The sequence below is a fragment of the Pelecanus crispus genome, chromosome 6 (genome assembly GCF_030463565.1).
Source record: "Pelecanus crispus isolate bPelCri1 chromosome 6, bPelCri1.pri, whole genome shotgun sequence".
NCBI lineage: Eukaryota > Metazoa > Chordata > Aves > Pelecaniformes > Pelecanidae > Pelecanus > Pelecanus crispus.
Genome location: NC_134648.1, coordinates 47,405,502 through 47,420,167, shown reverse-complemented (window position 1 = coordinate 47,420,167; position 14,666 = coordinate 47,405,502).

Genomic DNA, 14,666 nt, shown 5'->3' with positions numbered 1-14,666 from the left:
TGAAATAAAAAAAAAAAGTCTTGGAAGTTTTCCACTATTTCATTTCTCCCTATGAAGATCAAGACAAGGCTGACTGAAACTATATTGCATGGTAGAGTCAGCACCGACCTGCTTTTTTGAGTTGGCCCTCTTGAGAAGACACTGAAATGCTCAGTCCATTACTGAAGATGGCTGGAGATGTTGGTTTTAGGTGTCTGTCCTTGATAGGGTCTCCAAAGCCTTGGACCACTGCCATGAAGATGACCCACCATGAAGATGACCCGCCATATGCATGTCACACTGCATCCTTGCAGAGAGCTACACATGCTTTCCAGAGAGGAAAGAAAACAGAGGACTTGCCTACGTGCTCCTCAGAGCCAACGCGACAGTGACCACTGGCTTTTTGGGTCTTGCATGCGGTGGCCAGATGCCCAGTGGCATTGCAGGAGGAGTGGTGGGGAGGCATTGAAATGAAGAGTGTGTGGTGGCCTCCTGGACCAGCTCAAGAAGTTTCCTTTCCATCCGCTGAAGCCACTCACTGGGAGGTGCGTCTGACTCAGCCAAAACAGCCCGTGGGCATACCTCAGTTTGTAGCACCCCACTTGGAAACTGTTATGAAGATGAATGGTACCCGTCACATCAAATCAGCACCTTAGCAGCTAGCAGCAGCTTAGCAGAAAGATTTGTTCAAACAATGAAGCGAGCCCTGTGTTCTTCAGAAGGAAGAGCATCTGTTTGTGAACGCTTGACTAATTTCTCATTATCTTATCGAAACAGCTTATACCACTGGAAAAGCATCTCCTGCACGGCTAATGTTCAGCCAACAGTTGGCTACCTGTTTTGATTTACTGAGATCATCAAGAATGACACATGCGATGTAGGAACAGGCACAGGTATTTCAAGAGGAGAGACAAGTAAAAACCACTCCTTTAAAGCAAGGACAAACAGAATGAGCAGGAGCAGAGCTGGTGGCTCTGTGGGGCCTGACCTGTAGCCAAGGTGAGATGCTTGGCTGGGTTTGCCCAGGGGCTGCTTGGATCAACTTCCAATAAACGTACCTGCTCCCTAGGGTGTGGGTGAAGGAGAAGGTGGGAGTTTCTGTGCAGGGCTATGTGGGCTATGCGTGTCTCTCATGGCCTTTGCCATGCCACAGTCGTATCCATCACCGTGTTCTTCTGAGGGCATTTGCAGCTACGGTCTGTTAAAGGGCTGTTCCCTTTGGACTTCCCCCACGATGTGCTGCAGCCAAGGTCCAGCCTCTGCATATGGTCCCTACGACTCAGTCCCCTGCCACCTCAACAGCAGGCTGGAGGCAGAGGAGTGTCAAACTTTGGGCTGAATTTTACATCTCAGACTCCAGATCTGCAGTGAAAAGGTTTGTTACTGCTCCCACCAGAAGAGTCAAGCTCAACTATGGCTGGTCCCTGGGGCCAGTCCCCTTCCATGATATTTTCCTTCAAAGTGTAAAGGGGGGAGCACTCTGCTTGTGTCCCTCTCACTCATTACAGAGCCCAGTGATTTGTTTCAGCTTCTCCATCTGTGTCACAGAGATAAAGCGATTTGCCTATCACTGCAGACCACTTGGTGATGGCTGGGTGGAAAGCACTCCGAGAGCCAGCCCTCACCTTGCTCCAGCTGTATCATCACGGCTCCCCAAAGGAGCTTAGCTGGGGGAGCTGGCCGTTTCTGCCATCCTTCATCACTTTTGCATCTGCTGGCACGATGCAGATGCTCCCTGGGCACGCTGGAGCTCCGCTGCTCTGGCTGCAGGAAAGCAGGAAAAATGAAATATGCCTGGGGTGTGAGGGGAGGAGGGAAGGGGCAGGGAGGGAACCAGCGCCTGCCATTTCCACATCTCGGGTCTTTCATCATCATTACAGTTGTAAATGACAGTATACAATTTACCGGGAGATGGAAGTAAGGAGGAGGCAGAGGGGAGAGGCTGGAAGAAGAAAGCGAGAAGAGGTAGAGAGCAAGAAGGAAGAGAAATATGGGTGCAGTTTAGGGAAATAAAACAACAAGCACAAGGAAGAACAGTGCCAGACTTTGGAAACAACAGAGGGAAAAGGAAGGGATGGACAGAAACAGGATCTGGGAGGGCAACGGGAGAGACAGGAGAATGGTTATCCAGTAATTAGCAGGAAGAGGTGGAAGCTGGCTGCTTCCCTGGCACTGAGGAGTACTGATGGATTATTGATTGAGGGAACCTAACATATTTCATCCAGCAGTATTTCACGGCTGGGAAAGGCAGCTGATGTTTGGGAGGAGAGGGAGCGGGGGCTGTTGGCAGCCTGCCTTCTGGCTTCAGGCAGCAGCGGTGCTCGTAGGGTTAAATCTGGGTTGCAGAATGCAGAGAGAGGACAGGGCTTTAGGAGTCATCCAGCCTGATGGGACAGCTTTTAAAAATAAAAATAAAGGAATTAACAGATGCAGAAAAACACAAGGGACAGAGAAAAATCGTTTGTCTAACATGTGGCAGAGCAGGGCTTCTCACAGAGGTTGAGCAACCACCTAAAGCTGAAGCCTGTGAAAAATGCACTGATACTTATTTGATGAAGAAATGTTTTTTATTTATATAAGCCTCATGGAAACACGTACAAAATCACAGCATCCGCAAATACAGGCAGAGAATCTAAGATGCCCACACTGAAATTACAGTGACCTAAAAGACAGACCTGAGGCACTTTGGTTCACATTTGGGGGTCAGAAAACACTATGGTATCTGCTTGACTGAGGAAATTCGTTAGCTTTTTGGCCAAGTGTCTCTAATCCTGTGACTTGATCCCAGCCCTCAGCCTGCAGAAGCGCTCCGCTCTCCTGCTGCGGCATGGCATTGTCCTCACAGAGTTCACCTGGCCGGCTTCTTCCATTTAATTTCTCTCTCTTCTAGCCTCCAAGCCATTTTCTCCTTTCAGCAACCCACAGGTTTTTTTTATCCCAGCTGCTAACGTCAGCGCTGCGAGCACTGGCTTTCCCTGCCAGCTGCCTGCTCGCTGCCAGAAGGGGCTGAGTCTCCAGGCAGGTAACTGCAAACCCTCAGGCAACTTCTCAGGGTGTTCTCTCGATGGCTCAGTGAGCGTGGGTTTTGAGGCCCCAAGCACCATCAGATGCCAGTGGTAAGTCACAAGCAGCCCATGGGGCTTTGCACAAGTGTGCAATGAAGCACAGGCGGTGGCAGGGACGGAGGGTCTCGCTGGGTGAAGCGCAGAACCGGAGCTGGTTTTCTTCAGGAATAGGGTGGCCCCTGGGTGACTTGGAGCATCTTGGGTGCTCTCCTGCCACACGAGCAGAGGCCAAAGTGCCACGAAGGGGATGGAGTTGCATATGGCTGCTTAGCACGCTGGCCCAAAGCCAGGCAGCTTGCTGGAGGAGGGTGGGCAGCAGCCTCCCAGGATGGCTCCCACATTCACCTGCTGCCCTTATCCTCCTTTCTCGCAGGCAGCGAGGTCTGCTAGCAACCTGTGGGCTGGATCCACTTTCCAGGATGTCTCCAGCCTGGAGGGGTCTCGGGAACCCGAGCACCAGCCCTGCTCCCTGGGCAGATATCCTGATGTCAGGGATGCAGCTGAAGTCCTCGGGAGAGACATCTGTGACAGCCCCCACAGCTGGTAAGGAGCTGGGGTAGCTTGCTCCCATGCACATGGTGTTTCCTCCTTTGCACCCCCAGCCTCTGAAAGCAGGGAAGGGCAGATGACCACCACCAAGACCCCCTGCTGAGCAGAGCTGTTGGCTTCTCCCCCCGTGCAGGACAGGCAGCAGCTGCTCCTCACTGGTGGCTGTGCTGCTCCAAGGCTTTTCTGGGGAGAGGCTTTGGGGGACAGCAGATGGATGCAAAACTGGCTGGGACGGCAGGGATGAGCCCTGTGGGGTCAGGGGGACCAGACTGCCCTGTGACTGAGACACGGCTGTGGGCTGAGCTGCTGGGGACGGCGGACAGGGGAAGCACCCGCAGACAGGAGCGAGCCTGTGTCTGGATGGGTACGTGAAGGAGGCTGAAGGGAGGAGAGAGGGTAAAGCAAGGGCATTAGCTGGGCACTTTGCAGCATCTGTATCTCCATGCTTCCTCCTTCGCCTGCCCTACTCTGCCTCAGCACTGGGATGCTTGGAAAAGGCGAGGAGCTATGGGAGCGAAGCCATGGGGAGCTGGAGGGGGCCCCACCAGCTCCATAGCCCCTCACACCCTGGGAGCTCGTGTTCCCATTGGGCTCCAACATTAGGCTGTCCCACTCCTCAGACCTGGCCTTAAATTGGTGGCATTCCTCAGCCTCTGCAATGAGGCACTTTTCCTGACTGTGGTCCTTCGTGCTGGCTTTTTATACAACTCTTAATGAATTTCATGGTTTGCCCCTTGTAGAGCCTGGATTAAACAGAATTTTAATGAGTATTAAGAGTAATACCTTTAATTGAAAGATAGCCTCCATCTGAGGTGAAATCTTGGCTCCGCAGGAGTTAGTGAGAAGCTTGCCAATAACTCGCTTGAGCCAGGATTGTACCTATTAGCGTTCAGGGCAGTTTCAGGGCTCTAGCTTTTTTACAGGTTTAAAGAGAAAATGCCACAATTTGTTGTAATAACCCAGCTCTCTTTAATGAGCAAATTAAAGGAAGTTGGTGCAGAGCAGGATGGAAAAATGGGGTGGCGAGGAGAATGCTAAAAACCTACTTTACCGGCGGGGTGACTTTCTTTCTGTGATGCAACCCTCTCCCTGCAACCCAAGCTTGAAGGCAGTGTGGGCACCTTCATCCAACCTCTGTCCGTCACCCTGCACCCCCAGCCTATGTCCAAGACTTACCAATCTGTTGTGCCTGGCTTCCCTAGGGTCCTGCTTGCTCCACTGCATGGACAACCCTAGCTCTAACCCAGGTGCTGGTCAAAGTCATGTCTTCACAGCCCCTGCTCTGCAACCCCCAACCATGCTCCTTTATCTCTGCCTTTTTCAGCCCATGCCCAATGGCACCTCCTTCTATCACCATGACATAGCATCGATGGCTTTCTCTCCGTTGGCTTCTTGAATCAGGTCTAAACTTATCCTCACCTCCCTAACTTTATCCTTCCTCTCTTTTCTGTCTAGCTTCTGATTGCCCTTCCTGATCTCCTGACCACTTCAGCTCCAAGCTCTCCAGAAGGCACTTCTCCTGCGGCTGGTTTTGTGCCATTATGTGCAGCATCCCAGATATGAAACCGCACCTTTCCCTCTTGTGTGTCCACGCAATACTTGCTGCCACTGTATTGCCCGTCAGTGGCATCTCCGTGTGTTAGAAAATGGTATTTACTGAAGTCCGCATTGCAGCTAGTTGACAAACCAGAATAATACCAACTGTGCAGCATCCTCCAGGCCCAGACCTTCTTGCTGTATAGTAGCACTGCTGAAGGAACAGAGTAGGCTAAGGTGAGGACAGAGGTTTGACAAGAAGATTTGGCTGGCAGTTCCTGTGCAGATGAAGAACAGGACTTTAGGACATCCACATTAAACGCTGGTGAAATCTTTAAGGACCGGTGAGGCCAAGTCAGTCAATCCAGTGCTTTAAAGGCAGCAGAAGTGAAGATAACATGATCAATGCAGCTCCAGCCAGCAAGCCAGCATGCTGCTGCTTCCAGAACAACCTGCAAGGCATGATGGTGAAGCCCTGTGGAGAGGGAATTGCAATAATTGAACCAAACAGCCACGTGGGTGTTTACTGCTCTCACAAGGTCATCAGGAGATGCAGTAAATCAGGGTAATGCCTGTGCAAATTGCACAACTAGAGGAAACAAATGGAATACTCTTTGGTACCCCGCCTCCCCGGTTTCCAGGGTCAGCAGAGCTGCTGCAGGACGCTCACACTTCAAAAGCACGCTGGTGTGGCATGCAGCGCAGGGGAGCAATACTTGGCTGTGAAGAGCCCAGTTGGAGCAACTCTGCAAAGCTGGCACATCGGTCTGGAGCAGGTGCTTGTTTTTAAAAATAGAGGACCTTCAGACAGCTGAGAGATGTTGCAGTTGGGAATGAAGTCTGGCCACATGTCATGGACGTGCTGCTATGAGGTGAGGTGACCGTGGCTGGGATAGCTCAACCCAGAAGCTACGTGGTCATTTTGGTCTTCAGACCTTACCTCCACAGGCCCAGAGCTGAGTTTCCATGGTCTCACGGGTTGTGGATGACAACAACATGCTCAGTGATGGTACATCATGGTCCAGGTGTTACCTGCTGCGCCCCAAACCATGGGGAGACCCAGGCACTTCCCTCCATTGTCCTTCTCTGCCCTGCTCTGGGAGTCTCCACAGCCGGTACATGATATCCGTCTCCTCTGCATCCCAAAATCTCCTGTCTGCCCTGCAGACAGGGCTGCACACACGGGCCCCTCCTGCTTGGTGGAGCAAAAGGGCAGGCAGGCAGGCAGGCCCCTTCAGGACAGCCGTGATGCTATTTGTGCTGATGAGTTTGGCATGCTGCATTAGAAACACATCAATGGCTTTTGGAGAGCCAGAGGGGCTTGTAAAACATTTTTATTTTGTATTCTCACCTTTTAGAAATGTGCTTTTGAGTTTGCATCTTTAAATGTCTCACAGATAACAGTATCTTAAGTCCATTGATTATGGCACAGTCCCTCCAAGCTATTACTGTTTATGTCATAGCCCGGCATGCTCAACAGCTGAAATGCTTTCTTGTTCCTAAATGATCTCTAGTCTGGGGTTGAGGCAGTTATTAGTACAACTAAATCTACAACCCTGAGAAGGGACCCAAATAAAAAACAAGCAGCTGCACAGACTTCATGCACAGTTGGCTGTTACAGCCAAGCATCCACAAGAAAACAAATACATCGGCTACTTCTCCTTAGATTAAAGCTCCCCACCACAGCCTGCCTGCCTGTGAAAATACCTCAGAGCTAGTCTGAGTCAGTGTGGTACCAAAATGGTTGCAGATGCTGTCCTTGTCACAGGTCCAGCTCAGGGGTTGTCCTGGGGTTGAAGAGGCAAAGCTGAATGGGCAATTTATACGACCGCTGTTTCCCTCTGAACCCCACTGCTATTGTATATTTGTCTCTATCTCCAGGCAATCTCAGCTCCCAAGGTTTGTAAGACTCTTCCTCCTGTTACTGTAGCCCCTACAAGGTATTTCAGCAGCTGATGTGGATGATTATTGGCCTGCTGTGGATTGCAGAGGGTGCATTAGTGCCACCCATGATAGCGCTTGCTCTTCAGCAGGGAGAGCACTGTCCTCGCCTGCTGCAATGACTGAGAGGGAGCTTCAATTATAAACACTTATTTTTGGTAGTTCATCACTTTCCATACAAATAGTACCCTCTGAGATGCATTTTCTCTTGCTTCCTTTAGCCCATAGGTAGTATATTTTGTAAAGTTTGATAAAAATCTATTTGACTGCTCTGTATTATTCAGATAGGAGGGGGGTAAAGTGGTTTTAGCACCATGGATATCTTCTAGATTGTGTTTTTTCTCTTCCTGCAGTTTGATATGGTAACTCCAGCATATCCCTCAGCTGCTCTGCTCGCGCCCAGGTCCAACACTGTCATTATGCTGGAGGACAGTTTGGTTATGATGAGCAGTTTTAAGCTGATGGCACAAGCTTTAGCAGGGCCCAGAGCCTGGAGGAGACGTTGCCCTGAGAACATCAGACTCCATGGATGCCCATAGGAAGTTGCTCTTGCTATAAGTGTGTCTGCTGCTATTCCACACCAGGGCTTCCCACCCATGTCATGGACCAAGCTCTCCAGAGCCTTATCACAGGGCAGGTCTGAGCAGGACGGGTGTTTCCCAGCCGCGCATAGATGTTTGGACAACCTCTTGTGGTACTCAGCCTGTGACGTTCTGCAGGCTCCAGCACTTTCTGTAGCAAGCCAGCCCACCTACCATCCACTTTGGGGATTGAGCCCACAAGAGCTGCAGCTGCTGCCCTCAAAGAAGTGAGGTTGTCTTCAATTAGTTGCCACTAATTCATTCCCTGATTCCCCCTGCCTTTCTCCCTCCCTGACTCATCCATCCTTCTATTGCATCTCTTGGCCCCCATTTCTCCTCCACCTCATCACCCCAAACTCCTCCAGCCTCCAGGCCCCCATTTTTCAGGGTGAAGGGTCAGTGCTAGCTTCGATCCCTGGCAAGTATGGGCAAACCGAGAGGCTTGGTGGGACACGGGCTGGTCTGGGTGAGAACTCATCGAGTGGCTTGGGCTGCAGGAGCTGGCATCCGTGGCCTGCTAGCGGGGATTTACACAGATCAACAGATTTGTTGGGAGGATGCTGAGGGGGCCCTAGGGTTATTGAAAAGGAATCCAAGGTCTTTCTGTGGAGAGACAAAAATGGAAATTTTGACCTTGTCTGAAGATCGGAAATGGGCTGCAGAGCTGGGTTTGACATTAATGAGCTGAGAGCAGAAGAAGGGCCTCTCTGCAGGTGCCTGCCCTCAATTTATCCATTTTATCCCTATTAAAACCACAGCACTCCCTGGGGATGGCAGCTCCAAAGCCCATCTCATTTTGTCATTTGAATGAAGTGTTTGATCTGAGAATTATTATTATTATTATTATTTAATATTTGAGGGCTGACAATGCCTTTGGCACTCAGCCAGAGCATATGGACAAGACAAGTCCCCGGCCCAAGGCTTTAGGACCATGATTCCAGCTTCCAGTTAGTCACAGGACACCAGAATGCTCTCTTAATGAAAAACGATGTGACGCATATGTGGTATGAGTCATTATAATGTTAACTACTGTTACTTCAAGCCCGGACATCGACAGGATCGCTTTTCTCCCCAAAGATGATTCATGTGCCTCATGCATGACAGTTCAGCCATTTTTTTGCTTACCCAAGTGAATTTCAATATTTTTTAAGCGTCTGGGGGGCAAAGCCCTTCTGTTCCTGTTTGCCGAGCTGAATTTCCTTAAAATGTTCACAACCAGTTTCCCCAGAGGCTTGCTACCAGGAAGGAAAAAAAAAAAAGCAGAAGCCCCGAGATCTGCAGGTCTGCATGCATGGGGGTTTGCAGCGGGAGTATCCCCCGACGCAAGGTCTGGTCCCCACCCCAGCCATGAAGTGGAGGTTGCCCCATGCACTCAGCTGCCTGTGAGCCAAGCACAAGCCCTCGGGAGATGCTGGAGGGTCTGCAGGAGGCTGCGGGATCCCGCAGACAGGGATGCAGCCCACCACTGCCCCTCCTCTGAGCCAGCAAGGGACTGAGCACAAATGGGGAAGGTCCCTGTGGTGCTCCCACAGCTGCTCCTTGATACCTTCTTCCTAACCCTGCTGCCTGCCTTTCATCTTGGGCTTCGGCAGCACTGTACAGCTTCATGCCTCCTGCCAATAGCTGAGTGAGGAGCTCCCCAGGGCTCAGTCTGCGAGCCTCTAAAGACGCTTTATTCAGCAATTAGTCAGTGGGGGACCTGCTTTCAAGCAGGTGCCTGCCACCACAGGTAGTCGCTGTCTTTGCTGGGGTTGGACTTAAACCCTCTGCAGCCATACTGCGGCACAGAGGAAGCCTGAGAGCTCCCAGCCGCTGTGGCTGCCCATGTCCCCACGTGCACAGGCTGGGACACAACCTCGCCCAACGCAGCCTTTTTAGGCAGAGCAGGACAACTCTGAAAAATAGAGGGAACAGAAAAAAAAAGAAGTAGATGAACCTTTGAGGAAGAGAAGCATCGCAGATCAGGTCCTTGTGGGATTAGAGAATTGAACCCTGTTGGCTCAAAGCCAGCTCTGGGACATGGGGAGTTCACTCTCTGTCATCTCCTCTCTGAACACAGCTCAATCCTGCTATTTTCTTCTTGCCCTCCAAAGCCCCGGGGATCAGTGGCTGCAGTCAGTACCAGCAGCAGAACCAGCCCTGGTAGCAGGAAGGCTGAATCACGTCCGTCAGCCATTGACCTCACTTCCATCCTGATCGGAGCTGGGCAAGATTTGCCAGGCAAGCACATGTCACAGACTTCTATTCTTGGGAAGAATTATGTCAGAGTGAAGTCTTCAGTTTATGCCCTAAATTCAACATAATAGGATGCAGAAGTGTGTAGACAGGTCTCAAACACTCTTAACTCTACCCTGTCCCAAAAACATCTACATTTTTTACAGCTGAAGCTCACTGAGCTTTTTTGGTACAAGCTACATGGGAGTACAGGTTTGGGGTTGTGTGGTTTTTTCCCCTTGGTTTTCTTCATGACTCAGAGTTTCACCTTCAACAGCAATCTCAGCTCTGCCATTTGGTGACACCATCCAAACAGTACATGGTCGCAGAATCACAGCGCATCAGGCTGGGAAGGATCCCACTGAGGTCATCCACAGCAGACAGGGAGTCCCAGCTCAGCTTTGGTTTTTTAATAGACTGTTATCTTTCATGGCCAGTGTCCTGGTTTCGGCTGGGATAGAGTTAGTTTTCTTCCTAGTAGCTGGCATAGTGCTGTGTTTTGGATTTAGTAGGAGAAGAATGCTGATAACACGCTGATGTTTCGGTTGTTGCTGAGTACTGCTTATGCTAGTCAAGGACTTTTCAGCTTCCCATGCTCTGCCAGGTGCACAAGAAACTGGGAGGGGGCACAGCCAGAATAGTTGATCCAAACCAACCAAAGGGCTATTCCATACCATATGACGTCATGCTCAGTATATAAACTAGGGGGGGGTTGGCCGGGGAGCAGCGATCGCTGCTCGGGAACTGTCTGGGTATCGGTCGGCGGGTGGTGAGCAATTGCATTGTGCATCACTTGCTTTGTATATTATTATTGTTATTATCGTTATTATATTGTTATTATCATCATTACTATTTTACTTTATTTAAATTATTAAACTGTTCTTATCTCAACCCAGGAGTGTTTCTCACTCTTACTCCTCCGATTCTCTCCCCCATCCCATCGGGGTAGGGGGAGTGAGCGAGCGGCTGCATGGTGCTTAGTTGCTGGCTGGGGCTAAACACGACAGCCAGATTTACCACAAGGCTCTGGCTGCGGGTGAAAGCAGCCAAAGCATATGGACCAGCTATTCTGGGCTTAGAGCTGCTTTGCTTTGCCAGAGTGATGCAAAGCAGCTAGACAGTACACAGGGTTCCCTTCCCTATCCCGCTTGTCCTCCGGATGTCCACTATTTGCCTGAACGTATCCCCTACACGACATGCATACACCCATGCACACACCCACCTCCTTCTCCCTCCTTGCCCCCCTCCACATCCTTGTACGTCCCACACTGCTCCCCCGCTCTCCCAGCCTACACCTCAGCTGGCTGTTGTCCAGGAGCATAGGCTCTGAAGGGGACATTCGGAATTCATGGGGGTCTCTTGTCCTCATGAGGACTCGCCCTTTTCCATAACGACTTTTGTGTCCTGTTGTCCCAAGTGGGACGGGCATCCAAGCGATTGTCCAGGAGGATGGGTGTTTCCTATGCTGTGAGGAGCTGGAGATGCTCCTACATACTTTAGGCATCCAATAAGGCTCCCTAGCTGAACCGACGAAAAGGTCCCACTGAATGCCTACTCACAGCATGTCAACTGAGAGCTTAATTACTGCAGAATTCAGGTGGTCTGAATAGCTTTCCAAAGGCACCAGCCTTCCCCCATCCATCATCTGCCTAAGGAAAGTGCCCGGCGCTGGGCAGCCTGAACGCTGCTCCAGCACCGCTGACAAGGAGTAGGAAGAAGACAGCCCTGCTCCAAAACAGCTGCACATGACACTGTCGGGGCCACGGGCGATGGGGGACAAGGGGGAGGTAGGAAGTGAGTTCCCCGTGGATTTCTCTTTGCTGAAGCATTTTAGTCTTTGGCCTCCTCAGAAGCCGACATTTACTGAGAAGGAGGAAAATGACACTAATCCCAGAAGGATGCTATTCAAATATATCGCAGACACAGGCTTTTCAGGAGCTTTAACTACACAGGAAGGTGGAGACATCTGTGTTATCAGGTGCTAATCATATCAGAGGCGTGACAAAATCTGATGCTGGGTGCTATGTTTTGTAAGGGACCTGCAGCTTACGCCTTGGTTACTGCTGCCTCCTAAACAGCCAGATTTCCTCGTAAATGCTTAGAAACTTCATTCTGCGCTCCAGAGCTCAGTGCTTCACTTTTACAGAAGACTTTATTTTTTCTTTTAACTGTATTTTTCACAATAAATGATCTGAATGTCTTCTAATTGAAAAACCTCAACTTATCCGTAACAGCTGAGTCACTACCAACACAGTACTGTAATATTTTTATTATTTTCTGTATCCCTCTATGAAAACAATCTGACAGCATGTTGGGTTTTTTTTTCCTCACCACTGTACATTAACCAGATGGTTTTCACTCTATTGTCCACAGATACACCCACATCTTTTTTTTTTCCCCTTCATGCTTCCAGTTAATTTGGAAATTACTAGTTGTTCCTTCCAATATGCTTTACCTTCTCCTTGTCCACGCTTAATTTTTTCTCCCATCATGCTGCCCAATTAATTAGCTTTGGCTGATCCCTCTGAAGCTTCTCTCTTGTCTCTAGATTTCACTAATCTGATCATTTTTAATAGCTGCAAATATAACTTTAATCTGTTCAGTGCTACCCCCAGTCCTCATAAATAGGTACTTCAAATCCCCCCGCTTATTTTGCTGGTGCAAGGGGTGCCAAGTGCCTCTGATGAGCAGGTCCTGCCTGGTGTCCTTTGGTCCCGCTGATGCAGCCGCCCAAGCGACAACGTCCAGTTGTCTCAAGTGTGATTTGTTTCCCTTTCACCGTGCCTCCACTCTCTGTTTCTGCTTCTTTGAGGATGTTCTGCAGCCGAGTCCTCACCTTCGCGGAGGCCTTCCAGTTATTGCGGGTTTTTGTAGTTTCTGTCCCTTTCTGGCGCGAAATCTTTCATCTCAGCTCTCCACTTGAGACTATCTGGCAGGAGTTCAGGTTTTCAGTCTTGACTGATGTGGGTTTTTTTGGCCGTCAATAAAGTAATGTTACCAAATTTGTCGTGGCGTATTTATCTGTTGCTATGTCTGTAGTTAGATGAAGCATGTGAAGCTCAGGACATATTGGCAGGGAGTTTTTAATGTTTGAGAGAACATAATCAAAACAAAACCCCACCTTCCCGTGCAAGCAGCCCTGAAACACAAGCACAGCCTTTTCCTTGCATATTTTATGTCTATGGCAACATTTTTTCTAATTATTTTTTGAAGAGGGGCATCATTTAGCTGGTATAACAAGACCAATGTGATAGCGCGTCAGCTAATATTTAATGTAATGAGATCTCATTTCCTTCTGCTGGATGGGCTCTTGCCAGAGGTCTCCCTTGCAGCTGAGAGCAAAGGGCCATTTCAATATCCATTTTCCTTTCATTCATCCCAGCGGATGCATAAATCTGACAAGAAGTTTCAGTGGAGCGGGAGGCTGCGTGCATTTTGCTTTGCATTCTGTCCCTTTTCATTCTCTGGGCAGGAAAGTTTCTGACCGGCAGCTTATCCTCGGTGCCCCGGAGGTGGTTCATCTCTGACTGACTCCTCCAGGTCATGCAGCCCTTTTGCTTCGTGTCACCTCCCAGGGATGCTGCCCCTCTCTAATCTGGGCTGGATGGCTGCGGTTAGAAAAGCAAAGCCCCAAACCACATCACTTAAGCTGTTTTTTTTGCCATACCTCCATAAGCACTAGCACGTACATATAGTATCTGTGCATGCATACATTTCTCTCAGAGCTGCCCGAGGTCAGAGAGACTTTGATTTGGGATGCTAATGTCGCCTTATCATCATTAAAGCAGGAGAAACAGTGCTGCAGCTCCGCCGCTAAGCAGTATCTGTAAAAGTTGGTGAGGGCTAATCCCCTGCCCCGCCGGGCAATCGCAGTGCCTGCATGTTAATCCAGCGATGTGTGTGGCCCTGGTGAAGGACGGAGTGGTGTAAAGCTGAAGCAGCTCTCAGGGCCTTGGCAAGCCATAGATGAAGATGCTTCATCCAGCAACTGAGTTTTTCTTTCAGTCTCCCCCATGGCATGGAGAGAAGGGTTTTGAGCCCACATCTTGCTTCCCTCCACCTCCACAGCCCCTCCAGCCTGGCCAAAAGGCTATCCTTGTGTGATGAGACCCTCATTGCTTGCCTTTAATTAGCACATGCTGGCTGAATGGGGCTGCACGGGCTCTGATAACTGAGGCAAACAACAGGGCCAGGAAAGCAGGCAGCCGGCAGCGGGCTGCGCTCCAGCTGACCGCGTCCCCACAGGCTTCGGGAACACAAGGAGGACCTTTACGGGGACTGTCACTCAGGAAAGGTGATTGCCACTAAACCTCCTTGTTCCCAGCCATGCAACGGCAACTCCCACTGTCTCCCCTGCTTCCTCACAGGGCTGTGGGTCACCCCGTGCCCACGCAGGACCGGGGACCTGGGCTCTGCTTGCAGACACCCCGACATCCTGGAGCATGTGCAGATGGAGCTTTGCCTGGAGTTCGGCTGAGCTGGAGTCACTGGAGAGCTGGAGGGGCCATTACGAGTCATCCATTCCATCCTTCTGCCCCAAGGCGGGGTGTCACCTGCTGAGGCCATTCCCAAAGGATGCCTTTAACCTGGACTGACAGAACTCAGATGACGGAGATGACAAACTTCCTTTGCTGCATCCCAAGCCCTTGTCTATCTCTCCCACTCCCTAGGGACACAGGGATGGACTATTCCCTTCTCAGACCCCCCTCAAGCTCTGCTGGCTGGGTCTGGCCAACAGGGACACCTTTTCCCTCGGCATCACTCTGTTCATAGCAGCAGCTCTGTGCTCCGGCTGACATCC